This window comes from Vulpes lagopus, chromosome 22, assembly GCF_018345385.1.
Source record: "Vulpes lagopus strain Blue_001 chromosome 22, ASM1834538v1, whole genome shotgun sequence".
In the NCBI taxonomy this organism is placed as follows: Eukaryota; Metazoa; Chordata; class Mammalia; order Carnivora; family Canidae; genus Vulpes; species Vulpes lagopus.
Window position 1 is genome coordinate 14,148,324 of NC_054845.1, and position 19,942 is coordinate 14,168,265.

The following is a 19,942-nucleotide window of genomic DNA, read 5'->3' on the forward strand; positions in this document are numbered from 1 at the left end:
CTAAGTGTGAATCTTAATTCGACCACTCAGTGGTCCTTGGCCATAGTATGTAACATCTTTGAGCCTCTCTTCACCTCTAGGGTGAAACGGATACCATATCTCAAAGGATTTTTGGACATGTAAAGAGTTGATGCATGTCAAACCTGTAGCACAGTGGCCTTGTATTGAGTGCTCATTTTAGTCATGTTTTTCCCTCATTTTTCTACCACTGTTTGTTAAGATGCCCTCTCTTTCACTACATCAGTCAGGCGAAGAAGTAGAGAATAGAGATATCTAAAAATATAAGAAAAAGGGATTACAGGAACCATTGATGATATGTCCTGAACCTGTTTAGCAACAGGCCAGGGCTTAGGAAACATGGTCCTTTAACACTCATGTGAGTTCCATAAAACTTACTTTTTAATAGATCCTCATTCAACCTGGGGAGGGGTCCCTATCACATGGTTTTGCATTCCCATCATAACTTAAAGGGAAACTTTCAAAATGTCCAGAGCCCTTGATACCCTGCAAATGAAGGAAGAGGATGTCCTCAAATTCCTTGCAGCAGGAATCCACTTAGGAGGCACCAACATTGACTTCCAAATGGAACAGTACATATACAAAAGGAAGAGACTACATCATAAATCTGAAGAGAGGGGATCCCTGGGTGGCTCAGCAGTTTAGTGCCTGTCTTCGGCCCAGGGCATGATCCTGGAGACCCGGGATCAAGTCCCACATCGGGCTCCCTGAATGGAGCCTGCTTCTCCTCTGTGTTTCTGCCTCTCTCTCTCTGTCTCTCATGAGTGAATAAATAAAATCTTTTAAATAAATAAATAAATAAATAAATAAATAAATAAATTTGAAGGGAACCTGGGAGAAACTTCTGCTGGCAGCTCATGCTGTTGTTGCCATCAGCTCAGCTCATGTCGATGCCATATCATTCATTCCCTGGCCAGGAATACTGGCCAGTGAGCTATGCCAAAGTTCACTGCTGCTTCCAGAGCCACTTGTATTGTTGTCTGCTTCTTTCCTGGAAACTTCACTAACCAGATCCAGGCAGCCTTCTGGGAGCTGAGACTTCTGGTGGTTAATAATCCCAGGGCTGATCACCAGCTCTCACAGAGGCATCTTATGTTAACCTGTCATTGCTCTGTGTAATAGACTCTCCCCTGCACCATGTGGACATTGCCATCTCCTGCAACAGGGGAGCTCACTCAGTGAGTCTGGTGTGGTGGATGATGGCCCGGGAAGTTCTACGCATGCATGGCACCATTTCCTGTGAACACCCATGGGAGGCCATGTCTGATCTCTAGTTCTACAGAGATCCTGAAGAGATTGGAGAGGAAGATCAGGCCACTGCTGAAATGGCCATGACCAAGGAGGAATTTCAGGGTGAATGGACTGCTCCAGCTCGAGTTCACTCAAAGTCGCAGGCTGGTCTGAAGGCATGCAGGTGCTCTCTGTGCCTATTCAGTAGTTTCCTACTGAAGACTAGAGCACTCAGTCTGCCACTGAAGCCTGGTCTGTAGCTCCCACTGCTCAGGCCACTGTGAGTGGGTAGGAACAGCCACTGAATGGTCTTAAGTTTCTCTTCCACAAAGACAAACAAAATGGAAATAAGATTGATGGAAAATAAACAGTTTCTAAGAAAAAAAAATCCCCATTCATTCAACAAATATTTGTTGAGTGAAATTTGGACAAAGTCCTTACTGTCATGGAAGTTAAGATCTACTAGAAGAGACAAATATTAAATACTTAATTATAAGTACTACTAAGGAGAGGCACAGTGTGCTATAAACATATTTGACATTGTGAAGGATCAAGGAAGGATTAAATGAGAAAGTGACATTTAAGTTGAGATAAGAAGAATGAGTAGTTAAGAGTAGTTTGGTGGTGAAAGGGGAATGAAAGACATTTCAGACAAAAGAGCAGCATGGGGAGAAAATCCTGATGTGAAAAGGAACTTGGCATATGTGAAGAAGTGAAAGAAGTTTCTCTTATGGACACCAGGTAGAGAACAAAGAGGCTTAGTAATCGGGTGAGTTAATCAGTCAGCATGGCACCTTTCCTTCATTGGACCAAGAGGTATGTCCTAGTGCAGGTCACAATGCAGGTTCCCATTTTCTTCATCACATGTCAGGGCACCCATCACTTTCAGCCTATTCAGGAACATGCATCCTAACCCCCAAAGACCTAACCCATTTCCCACCCATCACTTATTCTCAGGGCTATGAGATGCCTTATTAATCTGATATATGTATGCTTCTGCGGTTAAAGATAAACTTTTAAGCATCCAAGGTAATAATTCTCAAACATGAGCTTGCAGAATCATCTGGAAGTCTTGTTAAATCACAGAGCTCCTGACTTAGTAGGTCTGAGATGGAACCCTAAAATTGATGTGTCTAACAAGCTGCCTGTGGCACTGATGCTGCTGGCTTCCATACCAGGTTAAGGCACTAGGTTAAGGTGTCTTCCTTCTTTCCATAATTTGACGGTTGCCTTTAGTTCCTTAACACAAAGAAAAATGTTCAGGGAGTTTTTGAAGGGAGCATACTAAAATCAAAACTAAACTCTGTGAGTGACTGCTACATTTGCCTAATTGGACTGTACCTTTTTGTTAGCAAGACTGACTTAAGAACTGCATTCCCAATATTTAGCACATAGTAGGTACCCAATACATGTTTATTAAATGAATTGATGATCAGTGAAGGAATCACAGAATCGATGTAGCTTAGTGTATTTTATACATTAATTTTTGGAAAGCTCTGATAATTTCTTTCAGCCTGAAAGGTCTTCTAGGAGGATAAATTGTTATTCTCTTGGAATCCAGCCTCAGAAATTGCAGAGTCAAGATATGCTTGTATTTTAAGTACTTACTTGGATTAAAAACTGAATTGCTAACAAGATTACAAAATGCCAAGTTTGCTGAAACTCAAATTGTTTATGCGCATGTTTGGTTCTTAGTTCTTTCGTCAATCAGTACATTTCTGTTTCTAATTACAGTCAATGTTTGTTTAGTTTTTTTTTTGACACCTGCACATGAATTCTCAGTCAAAACCGCTTCAGCAATTTGCACAGGTATGATATAAGTAAAACGAGGCTCATAACCACCATGTGTCACCTACCCTACGTGTCTAATGAATTCAGAGGTGTTGTACCTCAATTCACATTGTGATTCAGAAAACGGTCTGCTATTTTTCCCATTTTCACTCCCACAGTGTTGTAAAACATTTTTAATGAACACTCTAACAATTTTCCTCATTCCAGGAGCATGGAGTTTTAATAGATGATGCAACATAATTTTCATTTGTGATTCCTCATTTATGCCTATCCTTGGGATCTCTGTATTTGGATACTAGAAAAAGAAAAATGCCCAGGATTACTATAATTCTCCAAAATATAATATCTATTACTACCACCAGTCAAATCAATTACAGACTCATAGTCTAGTCCCTGAAGTTTGGAGGTGGTTTTGACGGGGGCTAGCCATCAAATCTGAAATATGACCCAAGCACTAGATCATGGGTGAAAGCCTTCCATGTGCCATGATGAACCATCCTGAACAATTCTGCACCCAGTTTTTAACTTGGACCTTGACCCTGGCTGACACCTGTAAAATTGCAAGTAATTTCTCTGTGGGCTCTAATAATCAGAGGCCTACTCAGAGAAAAAGTCATTTCAGCATCAGCTGACAATTATTTTTTTGCCCTGAATGTCCCTCCCTGCCCTCTTATTTGGTTTGAACTGACTCACCTAATTGGGGTCAACCACTGAAAAAGGATGTGCTGCTGGATTTGTTGTTTCTGAATGCCCAGTGCTAAAGAATGTCTTGGGGATTACATTTCTTATTTTTCTTAGAACATAAAGGTTGGAGAATTTGAACAATGGATGCAAAATATCATTGCAAGTGTGCCGTCAGTAAGGACAACTCAACTGATATGGGAATATTCTCACACCTGCATCACCTTTGGGCATCCAGAGTAGTTGTGGCCTGGCCAGGCAGTGCTTTCCAGCCCTTCGACAGGCAGCAGAATGATGTCAGTGTTAACATTTTAGTGCACATTAATTCTTAAAAAAAAAAAAAAAAAAAACCTGTCATTTAATTTAAGTGCTTATATGCATATGGTTAATTAAGAAGCCAAAATTGGCTATAAGCTTGGTGAGCTCTAAGAACAGGGAGAGAGAGATCATTACGCTTCTGCTCATGGTTTAGCTATTTGTGAACCAGCTGATAATGTGCAAAATTAAGATTTCGTAAGTGGCATTTTAAATGAATGGTTAATGGCTGAAGATTAATTAAACAGTCAGAGTTGCTGAAGAAAAGCTGTTAAAAAATTATGTTTATAGGCCAGTCACTTGCATGCTGAACTGAAATCCTGATAGATTGTGGCCTTTCTGCTTACCAAGAGAGCATTTTAACAAAGCAGGCCTCCTGAAATAGGAAAGCCCACCCCTCTCACACACCAGGCAGCCACGGCAGCAGCCTCAGGGATGGTCCTTTGGAATAAAAGCTGCCAAGGAGGACAACAGGACTAGAAAAGTGTTATATTGAGGGGTCTTCACTAAAACCTTCATCCCAGGTAGCCAGGCATATTTTATTTTTCTATGAGTTGCTTAGTTCTGAGTTAGAGTATGTAGAACCCATGGGGGTTTTAAGAAGCTACTCTAATTCTGTAAGAGAGGTAAAGAATTGCCATATATTGTTCTCAGCCTGTAGTGGGTACTTCTTTAAGTCTGCAACTGCTAGCCCTTGTGGAAGTAGAAAAATGGGTTTTGTACCTCCAGCTCTCCACATGGGTTCTTTGGGGAAAGATTTACTTTGTGCATAGGAGGCATTGTAAAAATATTTTTGGAATTCATTTGTCATAGCTTTACTCTACAAATACTGGATAAATAAATGAATGACCTACCTCAAAGTTGAGTATAGGAGAATATCAGAGACTTTTTTATAAATGCCATCCCATCTGTGCAATTAAATAGTCACCCTACTCTTCTGCACCAGGTATCCATGTGTGCCTATGCAATGATAGTGTCCTAGCCTCCCAGGACCTGGTCCTAGGGACCATATAGTCTAATGGAGGAGACACAGACATGTCAACAAGTAAATCACAGCCACACTAAGTACAGTCAGAGTGGTAAAGGAGGAATCTCACTGGGGGTTGGGGGAACAGACAGCAGTGTATTTTCCTTTAATTTGGAAAGGAAATTAATTCTACCTTTAAAAAAAAAAAAACGAAACACTAACATTAAAATGTAATTTTTCTTTTTGAGTTCATTCATTTCAATTCCCTGCTTCCAGGCAGAAGACCCACATCATGCAGGCCAGACAGTTGTGTCTCCTGTTTAAAAGTTCCCTAGAGAAGGAAATCCTACAGCCTCCCTTGGTATCCTGTTCCAGTGTTTAATCACCCTTCCAATCAAGAAGTTAATCCTATTTCCTCTTCTCCAGCCTTCTTTGGCTTGGTGGAACCTGTAGAACACCCAGGAGACCCCCTGGAAGCCTTGAGAAGTTAATTAGTCGACACCGGGCTGCTCTAGGTTCACCGGTGTGCCTTGTAATGGTGAGGCTGTGTACGTGCACAGTTGTAATGGTATGGTTTTGTTAGATCTCTAATAAGCCAACATCATTTTCCTCCTGGTCTAAAGACAAAGAGTAATTTGAAATTTCTGTGTGATTTTAAGAAATTGTTTTATTATAATTATATCTACATATTTACTGAAGTTTGGCCTAATGTCATATAACTCAAAAACCCAATGGTATGTGTTGATAAGTAATAAAATTAAGGATTATTAGTAATAATAGCCAACACTAAATATTACTGACAATTTGCTATGGCTAGACGCTGTACTAATTGCTTTGCATATATCATTTAATGTTGACCAAGTAGTACTATTACTGTCCCCGAGGTACAAATGAGGAACCCGAGTTGCAGAGAAGATGAGGGACTGGCCCACTGTCATCAGGGATGGGCCAGGTAGCCTGAACCCAGAGCCTCGACACTTAACCACTGTGCTATGTTTACTGCTGTATTCATTTTTTTTTTATTGTTTTCTTTCTCCAGAGTTCTATTTCAGTCTGTACTCTTTTTTCTCCCATGTGTATAAAGTCCAACTCTATAAACTTTCCTTGTGGAAGATAATAGCACTGTTGAATAATAGTCCCAGGCCAATGACAGTTCTTTCTGCAATTATGGGCAGTTGAGTGGCAAGTCCCTTCTACTTTAAAAAAAAAAAAAAAAAAAAAAAAAGGCAGTAGCGGTTCACTTTAGAAAAGCTGATAATTCAAAGCTTTTCCATTTTCCATTCTGGTGAAAATCGAATTGATGCAAAAGGAAAGAAAACAGGTACTTCTGGGAGAAAACTGGTACCATTGAAAGGATAGGGTAAAAACTTGTTCGCAGATGCCAGAAGCATCTGGGGAGCAGTGATGTCCAATAATTGCAGCTAAAAGCTGCATTAATTGACCAGCGATGGGTTGGAAGCTACCTCCAACCAGGATCCTTAACTCACTGGTGCTCTTTTCCTAAACAGAGTAAGAAGGGGGAGGTCACCTTCCATGGGGTTCTCCAGACAGAAAGGAAGCAGCTGTGACAGAGACCTATATTTCTACAAAGGAAAAGCTTGGCTTTTCAAAACTGATGTATTCAAATCACCAGGCGATCTTGTTAAAATGCAGATTTTGATTCCAGAGGGCCTAGGTGGGCCTGAGGTTCTGCATTTCTAACAAGCTCCTGGTGACAGTCACCCTGCTGGTCCCGGGATCACACTGTGATCAACTAGGGTGCAGACTAGAAGAAGGCAATGCTTATTTGGTCTTGTTTTTTTTATATCATGCAAAATAAATGTGTGGCAAATCTTTTTAAAACCTTCTAAAGTTTCAGCCGTCATTTCCCCATTTTGGTGAGTTGGCCAAGAAAGCTCATTCCTTTACAAGCCAGCATGTTCTGTGGCTTTGCTCCAGTTCTGTTTCCTGGAAGAGAGAATATGGCTTTCTTTTTGTCTTACTGTCATTGGAAAGGCTACCCTCTGCATCAGTGTCCATGTTTTGACCCTTGTTGCACTCCAAGAAGCCTCTTGCACCTTAGCAACAAGCTCTGTCTCCACAGTTGAATGGGCATAAATTTGAATTTCTTTTCTCAAATGCTGTTACAAACCTCCCAAAAAAAGCTTTATCACTACAAATAAGTAATCCACTGTTCCCACCAAACCCCATTCAATTAAGAATCTCAGTGGCTCTGTTTATTCCATCATTTGATTTAAAGGCAGTCATATTAAAATAATGTATTATTTGTGGACTGGTAATATTTTAATAATATACTATCTCAACTTCTCTGATCAAACATATCATCCTCATTGACCTGCACCCTAAACAAACACAAAAGTTTCTAGAGTATGTCCTTTTAGATGTTTTTGTTTGAATGCCAGTATTTTAGATTAAATTATTTATCCCCTTTTTTGAACAACAACAACAAAAGTTGACACCATTAGAACCATGTTTAACAGTGAAGAGAGAGAAAACAAGAATTTTTTTCTGGGGGTTGAGTTGCATTTCAGTGTATTTATTAATTATGGGAAATGCCACTGAATTATAATAAATGGGAAGATGTTCTCAATTAATGAGATTTTCTTCTCTATGTAGGAAATAGTCAAATCAAGAACAGAATTACTAAGCCCAACCTGATGTCAGGACAGTTGGACAGCTTGACATTAGTTTAGAGCAGCTCTGAGAGAAATATAATGTCAACCACATATTTAATTTTAAATTTTTAGTAGCCTCGTTTTATAATATATTTTATTTAACCAAATATATGCAAAATATAATTTCAACATATGTTCAAAACAGCTATTATAGAACTGTTTTATACTTCTTTTTTCATAGTAAGTCTTCAACATCTGGTGTGTATTTTACACTTTACAACACATCTCAATTTGGACTAGCGGCATTTCAAGTGTTCAATAGCCATGTGTGACTATTGGCTGCCATATTGAAATACCAGAATCTCTTCAGCATACTTCCAATGGTGGCTGATGTTTCACTTTGAAGTTTTCCAAATAGGGAGTCCAGGGTAATGGGAAAACTCTTTCATTTAAGGATAGCACCTATGGCGGAAAACTTTTTCTTATGTTAAACTCAAACCTGCCGCTAGGTAAGAACTACTTTTCCTTCCTTCACAGAGTTTATGGGCTAGAGTAAGAAAAAGACATGTAGGGGTGCCTGGGTGGCTCAGTGGCTGAGTATCTGCCTTTGGCTCAGGTTGTGATCCTGTGGTCCTGGGATCCAGTCCCATATCAAGCTCCCTGCATGGAGCCTGCTTCTCCCTCTGCCTGTGTCTCTGCTTCTCTCTTTGTGTCTCTCATGAATAAATAAATAAAATCTTTTTAAAAAAAGACATGTAAACAATTTTATCTCCCAGGGAACAGACAAATCAGCCCTGCCTTTTCTGTCTGTAGAAACATGTACCCCAATTTAAGTCTCAGCTGCCACGTAGTGAGGTAACCTCAAAATGGGCTGAGCTAGACAAGGTGCAAATCTAGTCACATCCCAGCTCTGTCCTTGTTTTGCCTGGAAGGGAGACAGACCAATGATCCAGCCTAGCCTAAAAGGCTCTACCTGAGACAGGAGGATGGAGCCTGGCCTTCAGACAGGACACGTGGTCCCCATGCATCAAGGTTGGTCACCCGCTAACTCAGGCAGAAGGTAACTAATTACAGCAGTGTAACACTCTCATTTAACTACAATCCTTCCCCCCCACCAATGATATTCATTCTAGCCAGGAATAGTGAAGAAAGTGCTTTAGAGCAGAACCTTCTCTTTCCATGAGTTTAACTCTTATTCTTGTTAAACTGATCATCCTCTCAAGATGTCATGTCTCTAGAATTTTATAATGACAGACTTGATCTTCACTTAATTAATACCCATTTTTAATTACAAGCCTTTCTTGCCTACTATTGCTGCTATTTTGTATCTGTGACACATCAATATAGAGTACCATTATTTAGGTGCTTGCTCAAGCTAGAAATTTAGAACGTTCTTGAGGCTTCCATCTCCCTCAGCCCCACAATTGGACTCTTTCCCAGGAAGATCCATGGGAATGGGTCTTGGGTAGCCAGTGGTGACCTTGGTTGTCATGTCTGTGCTCTGCATTTCCCCAGTGAGGAAATGCTGTGGGATTCAACTTTCCTTACACACTTCTTTTGATCCATTGTGCTTTCCCGTTGACATGCTGCTCTAAACTGGACAAGGCTCAATCTGGGGTGCTATAGTGGTTGAACTAGGGAACATGATCTTCTGCTCCCAACATGCATTGCCTGTTACTGATGCGTCTCAAAAAACAGCATCTCTGTTTGATGCTCTTCTTGTCCCAATCCTCCCAACTTTCTAAGGCCCCCAACTTCAGTTTCATGACCCAAGATCATTGCTCTAATTGACCATAGTGCCATTTCTCTCTGTACCTGTTTTGTTTTGCTTTTTGTTTTTATTTTCCTGGTGAAGCCCTATGGGTTATTCAGGATTTAGCCCAGACATTACTTGTTTATTTCCTCAATGAGATCCTGAAGCAGGAACTATATTTTTACTTCTAATCCCAGCATAGTTCCTGAAGCATCTTGTATTCAGTAAATATGCATTGAAAAAGTGAATGAATATAAGTGGCTCTACTCTTGGCTGCATGGCTTTAAGATCATGGAGCTTTCCTGTCACACTCTTGGGCTCGCCAGCCTCCTAGGCTTCTATGACTTGTCTGGCCTCCTGGTCAGCACGGCCTCCCTCTGATTGTCTCTCCTCTCTGATCTGCTCTGATGTTTGAGTTTCAGTGATCCCACAAGTTTCTCCTGACCCTTGTTTCTCAGGATTGAGGTGGCATATCCTACTTCTGTTCTGCCAAGAAATGCCTCCTCACCAAGGTCCCCTGGGTAAAAGACTTCCCAGGACACACAAGTCACTATTTCCTCCATCTGGTCTCTGCCTCAAACACTTCCTAAGGACACAAGGAGTAGTTACTATTCAGAAGCTATAGTCAGCTTGTTACGGCTGCTCCACCAAGAGAAAAGGCTCTTGTTGGCAATTACATTTTTGTAACTCTCCTTCCCATGCCTAATATTTGACTCTTGTTGATCTCCAGTCACCTCTACTGTTATATTCCAGAGAATTTTGCTTGAAATGAGCACTGAACTTATTGATCTCTAGTTTTCTAGAATTTGCTTTGGCCATTAAAAAAAAATTGGCTGTGATTTGCTCACCCCAAGTATCTGGACACATCTTTCATGGTCTGTAATTTCTCAGAGATACCATCTATGCTTCTAAGGGCACACCTCCCAGCTCTTTCAAAACCACGGACATAATTTGTGAGTACTGACAACTGGGATGCCTTTAAAACATCTTGGATGGTATATTTTTCTCTCTTTCCTACCATCCTATTCTTTTTTGGCTCCCTTCTGCCTTCCCTTGATGGAGATGCCAGATGTGTCACTTAATGTCTCTGCATCTTTCCCTATCTGTAAAGATGGGAGGGTGGGTCTATGTGATCTCAGCACTTCCTACTAGCTCCAAAATTATATGGTTCTGCGATTCTTTAATGGAAGCAAAATAGGAGTTCAGGTTGCTCTGCCTTTTCTCTGGTGCTGTTATCATGTCAAAGCATCTCCCAGCAGTGGCCTATCCTTTCTTATTCCTCTCTACAGTAGCTCTAACAATCAAATAAAAAATAAATCTTTAATTTCATTATCATTTGTTTTACAAAGCCCCTGAGTTCCCTTTGAGCTTTGCTTCTCTGACCATCTCAGACCTCTTTGCTACCTTCTTTGTTAACCACAGTGCCATGGATCCATCCTCTTTCTCCCTCTGCTTACTGCTGCAAGAATGCTTCACCCTATACCCAGATTTCAAGAATTAGAACATTAGTGTGAAGCTCCCTAAACTCTCACATTGGAAATCTCTTTTATCTGTTATCCAGGTGGTCCTCTCCTTAGATAATGAGAACTTCGGTTATGAAATTGTAAAAAGCTTTTGGCAGTGGAATTTTACAGACACACACACACACACACTTTGTGATTTTTTTTCCCCTTACAGCAATTGAATATCAAAATTTGTGACTATACTATTATAAACTTTACTTTTATAAAAATGTTCCTTTAAAAAGATAAAAGAGAATCTCTTTGATTCAATAATAATATCAAAACCTTTCAAGGAAGGGCAAGGACTGTGGAATACAGGAATATAGGCAAGTCACTCTCAGTATTTCCAGGGCAGTCTGTGCCCCCTTCCCAACTTAGTTGCTCTGGCCTGGAATCTATTGAAGACATACCTATAAAACTGATGAAGTCAGTTTTCAAACAGCTGTGGGCCTTGCCTTCTGAGAGTTTATAGAGTCCTTTGTGTGGGCCAAGGTAGAGAAAATAATGTTCGGGTCTATATTAAATAGTATGAAAAATGGTATGGAATTTACCACCAAATCATGGGAAACTCTTAAATAGATTTCTTAGCACACTGGCCTATAATAGGCAGGTGAGCATGAAAATATTCTTTAAAACAAAGTCTGTTTTGATTTTTCAAGCCCAGGAATGATGTGTATCAGATATCAGAAGGGAGCATTGATCCTTGTAGTCTGACATTTGACAAATTGCAAGTTGCATCCTTGTTCATACCCTTTAATTCAGAGACTAGAAGTGTTGTTTACAGTTTCGTCTTTGTAGGTGAATCCGTGTTGATGTTTGTTCTTGGGCACAGTAAGGTTGCCCACATGTATACCTGTGGATCCATAGGCAAAAACATGGTTTATCATTTTCTATTTTACATTCCATATTTCATTTTATGTAACTTAAGCTAGGTTTTCATATTGACCTATTCAACCTCTGTTTCTACATACACTTTTTTTCCTAAATTACAGGCATTAGCTTACACAAAAAGGGCATTATCAGTGAAAACCCGTTTTTATTTTCTAAGTTTAAAAATAGTAACCTATGAGAAACTCACTAGAAAATACCTTAACCATTAATTGGGCAAAACAGTAACATTCAAGGTAACATATACTGTATTGTCCATTTATGTCCCAACTGAAATGAAACTTTACTTTGATTGGGACTGTCACAGATAATTTCTGCACGTAAAATATATCTAGGGACAGCTTTCAAATGGAGTTGTCACTTTTTGTTTAGCAGGCAGGAGACTCTCCATTGTTGTCAAACCCTCTTTACAAAAGCATCACTAACCCAGTGATACACAGTTGTAGGGAAAAGGGAATCGTCACTCAGCTTACTTGGAACAAACAAGAGCGCAGTTGGTCTCTGTCAGCGTGCAGTGTGTCTGAGGGCTCTTTTGTTTAGCTGGGCTTCCCTCTAGCCAGCAATGCTTTTAAAAGTCTTGGAATTAGATTTCTTTCTCCTGTGCTGGTTTTTGAAAGGTGTAAATAGATTAATGCATATTGTTATTCTCTGAAAGTAACATAGGATATGTAAACTGTATAATTTGAGTTGTCTGCTCAACTCATGAAGTCATGGAAAGGTAAGAAGAAAAACTCACCCTTCTCTAGATTTGCACGCGCACACACACACACACACACACACACTTTCTCTTTAGTGCCTTTCAAAGTTGTCCTTATTTTCTTAAGATTAGAGCCAAGATGTTCACTTTATAAAGAATCAGCAAAATAGTATAGGTTAGATTTTGTCCACTGTTAAGCTGTGAGGTTTTGATTTTGGAGTACATACAGGCCACCATATTGAGTTTTATAATGAATATTTTGTGTCAGATATAGTATGTGATGATATATAATATATGATATAATCTGTACCATAAAAGGGAGGCTAGGGACACCTGGGTGGCTCAGTGGTTGAGTGTCTGCCTTTGGCTCAGGGTGTGATCCTGGGATCCTGGGATGGAGTCCTGCATCGAGCTCCCTGCAGGGAGCCTGCTTCTCCCTCTGCCTATGTTTCTGCCTCTCTCTCTCTGTCTCTCATGAATAAATAAATGAATAAAATCTTTTTATAAAGGGGGGAGGATAAATAAATTATGTTGATTTCTACACATTTGTCTCTTTCGAGACCTCACCTATTACATTGTCAAGGAATAATAATTCTCTATCCTTAAAACTTACTCGATGCTTAAAATTCCCAGAAGCAAAAGCCAAGTGGAGTAAAACAAGATGCTAAAAAGTGGTCCCACAGTTCTCGGGTTCTTGGAGCACTATTTGAAACCTTGGTTAGTTCTCAAACATATAGTATAGCCAAATAAATGGAGGGAAGAATGAGCTCTAGATGCCCCTTCCAGTCCTGGGATTCTGTGATCCTCAGAAGGGAGAAAGTGAGAAGTTGAATAGAGGGAAAAGAAAGGGACAGGAATGAAGAAAGAAATGGACAAATCCTTGGATTTGAGGGAATGGCAACCGATGACCAAAAACTCTTAAAAAGAAAGAATGACCAAAAATGAGAGCTGAAATACCCATTGGAGCCAGAAGTTTGGCCTTTTTACAAATGCAAGTAACTCCTTGAGACACTCATAAAATAAAGAGAGTTCTGGGCTACGAAGTCTCCTATGTTAGTTTTCCCACCATAGAGTCCCCCCCCCACCCCCATCTCCCACTATAATCAGCTCCCATGGTAATTTTCAACTGCCAGACCTCTAAAACCTCTCCCTTCTCATTAATAAAAAGAGGACTGCTTTCATAAATTTAGCATATTACCCACTGCATTATTCTGCCTTTCAAATCACAGGTTAATTTTTCATGAATCACTTATGAAAAATACAAACAAACTTAAAATTCTATTTATGAGTCAGACGACCAACAAAGTAATGAGATTCTGTGTTATGGCAACTGTCACATCTTGTCTCAGCCCCGTTGTGTCTAAACGTTAGCTCTCTTATTAAGCTCCATTAGAGGATTTTACAATACCAAATTGTTTATATGCTCCTAGTTTTCTGCCGCCCGACAGTAGGGCATGTTTCACTCATTACTGCTGATGGTATCTTACGTGGTTAGTAGGACTGGACTGGAATAACATGCAGCGGGAGGCGGCATGCACTTGCTGAAATGCTTCTTTCCTAGACATTTCCCAACATGCCATTTTGAGTATACGGGTTGAAATTTGCGATTCGATCTGGCACCTTATGAGTGGGGAACTATTTTTCCCTTTGGTAAATTTAAATGACCCCTCCACTACCAAATTTACATTTCTGCAACCCTAATCCACAACCTCTCGTGGTTCCCCAGTGAGATGCTTTCTTTCCCTTTCTCACCACGTTAAATTTCAAGTAGCTAGTATTTGTAGCTTTCTTTATGGAGTATAAAAGCACTTTCACATGGTCTTCCTGCATTTTCACCACTACCTTTCTTCCTTGTAAAGAAGATGAGGAAATTAAGTCTGACAGAAGAAAAACTTCTTCCCCAAATACCCCATTAATACATACCAAATTTCGACCCCAGGATACTCCGTTCTGGCTCCAATGCTATATACCTCCCTTGTATATTTTGTTAAAGTTATACTCTTCTAAGTTTTCTATACTATTTTATATTAAATTTAGTAACCAAAAAGTTAAAGCAGAAAACAAAAATCAAATCACTAATTATCCCACAATCTAGACTTGACCCTCCTTAACATTTTAGAGGCTTATTTCCAGTCTTGTTTCTGTGTATATCCAGGTATATAAAACATATAATTTGTATTTGTGCCTACTGCTGCCATGTGTATATATGTATGTATATATATAATATTGACATGCATATATAAATTTTGGCTTCTTGCCTTTTTATCATTGTATTTTGCTCTTCTCCTGTGCCACTGAATCTTTCCAAAACCATCCCTTTTAATGGTTATACATCATTGCATAATGGTACCTTAATTTATATAACCTTTTCCTTTATGGTAGGCAAGACATTTCAAAGTTCCCAGTGTTATAAATTACTTTCTGATAAACACCTTTGTACGTATATCCTCCCACACAGCTTGGATTATTTCCTTAGGATTCCTAGAAGGGAAATGCATCAAGGGCTTACAGCATAGTGGCAACGATTGTCCAGGGGAATTGAAGCAATGCTTCCACCTGCAATATAGGAGACAGTTCATTTCATCCCATACCTGACAACATTGAATAGTATCTCTTTTTCCCCCCGTAAATCTTTGCTAATTGGGTGAAAAACAGTACCTTATCATTTCACTTTGAACTTCTTAGCTTCCTAGTGAGGTAAAGCATTTTTATGGAAGCCGAGGTCTGTTCCAAATTACCATTAGAAATTTTCATCCTGCCTCAGCCTTGTTCCATTACCAGGAGGAACAGTTACTGGAATCAACCTCTGTTTCTTCCCTCAAAAAAATCTATTTGGATTTATCAAGACGAATTTGGATGCAGGTTTTATACCCCTCTTGACAAAAATGAATGATTACACACCTGGGTCTTTTAAGCAGAGAACTAAGCTACATCTGTTTGGATCTTGTTTTAATTGACTCACCCTTACCCCTAATAGAATAGCATCCCTTTGAATAGGCAGTATTAGAAAAATAAGACCCTCCTAGTAGCTAGTGAAAGAAATGTCACATCAGGGTCTGGACATTGCTATGACAACCCAGGCTCCATCTATCACCACTCCCATCAGCATGTGTTGCAAAGGAAACCCCTTTGCAATGTTTAATCTGAGAATTTTAATATTAAATGTATATTTGACATTGAAAGCTCACACCTTATTTGCTATTGTCAGGCTTAGTTGATAGACAGCTAGGTCGGTCTCTTTTTATAGTCCATTTCTGAGATGAAACTATAAATTTTGAAGCTAGGCTTCATCATTGCAGAGAGAAAAGCTTTTGCAGCCTATTGTTGAAATATAACATTTTATAGGATTTATGAGGTCCAGATTCAGGAAGATCATTTGCCAAGCACTTAAGGCTGGTTTTGCTGCCCTTTGCTTTTCTTCCCCCCTGCAAACAGATATGGGGGGGAAAATCCATTAGAAAAGAAAAATTATGAAGAAGAACTTACTTGATTCAATACAAATGTCAGCCTAAGAAAGAAAAGGTCCTGAGCATTTACAGTGAGGAGCCTCGACCATACAGGGCTGCTCCTTGGTGATAGGAATACTGTTTGCTTCTGCAAATGAAGTGGCATCATATTTGTTTTGATATTTAATGTATGCCTCTGATTCTGAGCAGCCTTTTGAATTTATGCACAGAATACAAATCCTTTCCAACATGCTTCCAGGATTCTTTTTGAAATTCCATGATATGACGAGCTCTGCGATTTGGTCATATTCCATTTAGCTTGTTTTATTGCTGTTAATTTTACACACGAAAATAGATTCTCTGAAACTTGTGATCACAGTAGCTGTCAAGTGGTCGAAAATGAAGAAAACCACCAGACAGTGTCAGATTTATTAAGCGCTGTAGAAGTACAAAATTAATTCAGTTCTTTGTCTTTGAAAGGTTCAGTGTCCACAAGCTGGATTTATCCTAACGGACAAGCAATGGAAGGAACAATAGTCAATTAGCTATCTCCTTAGCCAGACCACACATTATTGGAACGCATGTAGGGTGAGCCACCGGAGCACCTAGGCAGACCTCCAATTTGTTCATTTTGACTGCAAATGACTTAATTTAACATTTTTCTAACAAATGCATTAGGTAGAATGGTGACGTTTGCTTTTTAGTTTTTTTTCCTTAGAAGAATTGCTAGCAAAAAACCATGTTAAGTAGGCTTCTCACTCCATTTGTTTCCAATCACTACCCTTAATGCATGAATTTCTGAGTCGCCTGTGACTTTTCCAAGCACCAAACCCCAGCAGTGAATGTGGAATGGAGAGTTCTGATGCTACATCGTTTGAACTTCTTTGAAAATGTTTTATATGCATGGCATAATTATTCCAGCACTGGACCATCTGCCTGTAGTCCTTTTTTTTTTCCCCCTTTAGCATGAGTGAATTTTGTATTATCCTTCTATTAGAGTTACAGTATGCAAAAGACTTTGAAAGTAAAGTTTTGGTTTTAGGTCCCACATGAGCCATTTTTATCTTCCTGTAAAACTAAGGAATCATTTATCAAATTTATTAGCTGTGAAGTTCATCTCCTAATCGTGCCATTTGTCTCATGTTATTTTGTGGTTACGGCATTAGCATTCTTTCCCTCCAAAATATTAACCTTTTGCCATGTGTGTTCTGGTGGCGTCATGAAAACATCTGTTGCTTGTCTAGGGCCACAGTGTTTTCCCATTTCTTTTTATTTGTGGGTGGATTTCAAGTTGGTTCCGTGTGAAGGTGCACTTCAAACAAAATTCAGTAACTATGTCTGGCCTTCGTTGGTCAAATTGCAGGGTGTCAAGCCTCAACGTGAAGAAGTCCTGTTGGAGGACTAGTTCTGAACTCTGCTAATGTTCCCTTTTGCACGTTAGCTGCATGTCCCCCCCTCTTAAACAACAGGACTGTGCTTCAGGTTATTATGTGATTAGTTATCTAAACTATTTTATGAGTGGATCAATGCACACTGGCACTGAGTCTGGCTTGTATATTTTTACAGCCACTCTGAATATTCTCTTTGGTACAGAGTGGGGGATGTGTATGGCAACATTGCTCCTGAATTTTTTATAGGTTCACTCCCTTTGCCATTCTAGCTGCCGTCTCCCACAAAATTTGAGTCATACCTCAACTGTATGAATCCTCTTTTAATGTTCAGCTGCCCTGAAGTGTGCAGTTGTGGAATATATCTAAACATCTCAAGTGAAAATATTGGAGGCATTGGTTTTAACAAAAGCAATAAAATGGCTACAGCTGAAAAGCATTCCAGAAGTAAACAGACATCTTCCTTGTTGTCAGACTCTTGCTCAGTAAAACCACTTTAAAAGCATATGATGTTAGCCTCTCATTCTTGTTCTTGTGTCTAGGGAGGTCAGAAGGAAGGAATTCAATTTTTATGGTCCCTAAGATTTCAGTATAGAGCGCGCCAGTGTGGGAAACAATATCCACCTTATCTGCCTGAATTACCATTGTTGAACTATGAGTGTGTTTGCAAGGTGAGTGTTCATAAAACAGATGGAAAGGGAAAGGCTTTCTAGTTTCTCTGAGGGAAGTTTCATAATTTTCTTCTGGAACCCTGGCACAGAGGCCAGCACTCTGTATCCAGTACACACTCAACAATTCCTTTTTGGCCATCAGTGACCAGTCTTCACCATTAATATCCCAACTCAAGGCTAGATTGGAGGGGTTTTGTTTGAGAAGCCCCACTCCACCTCACCTAGTCACCTACCAGATCTCCAAGGCTCATAGGTTCTGCAATTTCCCCTTCTGGCATCGAAACCCATCCACAAAGCATTAACTCACAGAGATAGACATCCATACCACCCATGTTTTAAGGAAGATCAAAGCCTTGAGTTGAACTAGGGTAGATGTTCTGACATCAGCCCAAAGGCAATGGATAAGCACTAAAATCTTCCCAGTTACCCTGAGGAAACCTACCTCCCTGTCCATCTTCCCTAAGTCCCTAAACCTGTTTGCTAGATCCAACCAGTTTCTCCTGAAAATATGAACTGGCAGTCTTCAAAATGTGGGTGTTGGATTCTAAATTAACCTGGAACATCTGGTTGAGGGCTAAGTTTTCTGCTAGACCGACTTCCTGGGCAGTGACCGTATCCCATTCATAACATCATAGTCCTTTCTCTTTTCCCCGGAGCTGGACTTGACTTAACAACAAGAAGAATGCTTTTGATTTTACCGGATATAGGATATAATATTTCCACTTGGCAGTTCTCCCTTTAGCCCTGCTCAAGATTTCAGCTACTTCGGCAGAGTGCTAGCAAGTGATATGCTTATTAGAAAACTTTATTAATCAGAGTAGAGTGCTATTTGGCAATTAGGTTTTAATGAGAATGAGGAACTAAATTTAATTCAAAGTTAAAGGTCAGCAAATGCTAGCCTACCTTCTTTAAAGTGTCTGAGCTTAGACATTCTCTGCTTCCGGATAGTTTCACCTGGAAGTGTGAATGCTATATTTAGTATGAAATAACATGGAGAAGTTTCCAATAACCCTGTTTCAGCACACATATATTCCACGAGCATTAATAAGCCAAGTGCACTGCTGCTTGGCTAGACAATTCTTATGGGAGTGGATGGCACCAGGACATTATAGCAATTGCTGCCTGAAAACAAGAGGCCATGAAAATAGGATGCAATGGACAGAACTTCAAAAACTTGTGATTTCTTTAAATAGTGAGCTATCTGTGCAATGCCTAGAAATGGCAGAGTAGTTTGCACCAAACCTTGAGGGATGTACTTGCATTCAGCTTATGAGCCTGGGAAGGAGAAATGCAAAAAGGAACACCTTCTCCAGGCAGCCACTGAGGTGCTGCTGAGTGGTCACAGCCCTACAATGTCTCCTGTACACACTCCACCCCCACCCCTGAGGCATATACCCTCCCCCACCCGGATAATAGTGCCATTGTTTCTCCCTTTTCCTTCCCACTTCTCTGGCAGGCTTTGTCAAATCACTTTCTTGTTTTCACCTCCCACAAAAATTTTTTTATTGACTACATCCCAGGTGACAGCAATGTACCATGTCTACAGGAGGCACAAGGATGATAGATAGCTTAGCCACTAGTGGTTGGGGATTAAACAAAGATTTAAACTAAATAAAACATAGGAATCATCATAATGCCATGTAGAGGAAGGTAAGGGCCATAATATAAGGTACAAAGGACTGTGGGGACTCCAAGGGAGGAAAGACTGCTTTCTGCCAGGAGAAGTTCATGGACTAGCCTACATGTGGAACAGAATGCTTTTGAACTTATCTGTTTCTCTCCACCTCCATGACCACCACCTAGTCGCCCATCATTTCTCGGTTGCACTTCTGCAACAATCTCTATTCTGTCTTCCATGGAAAAGCCAGAGTTGTCTGCTTAAATACTTAAATTAGATGATCTTCTTTCTGGTTAAAAATCTTCTGCCATCATCCTGTTTCACCCAAAGTCAAATCCAAAGATCTGACCGAATCCTGCAAA

At 39.9% G+C, this 19,942-nt stretch overlaps 1 protein-coding gene and 1 pseudogene across 6 annotated transcripts in view; both read left to right on the top strand.

The window, feature by feature from the left end:
* Positions 1 to 19,942, top strand: part of PARD3B (par-3 family cell polarity regulator beta) — a 981,887-nt gene that overhangs the window by 843,228 nt on the left and 118,717 nt on the right. The window lies entirely within an intron of this gene.
* On the top strand, positions 367 to 1,563 carry LOC121480488 (annotated as a pseudogene).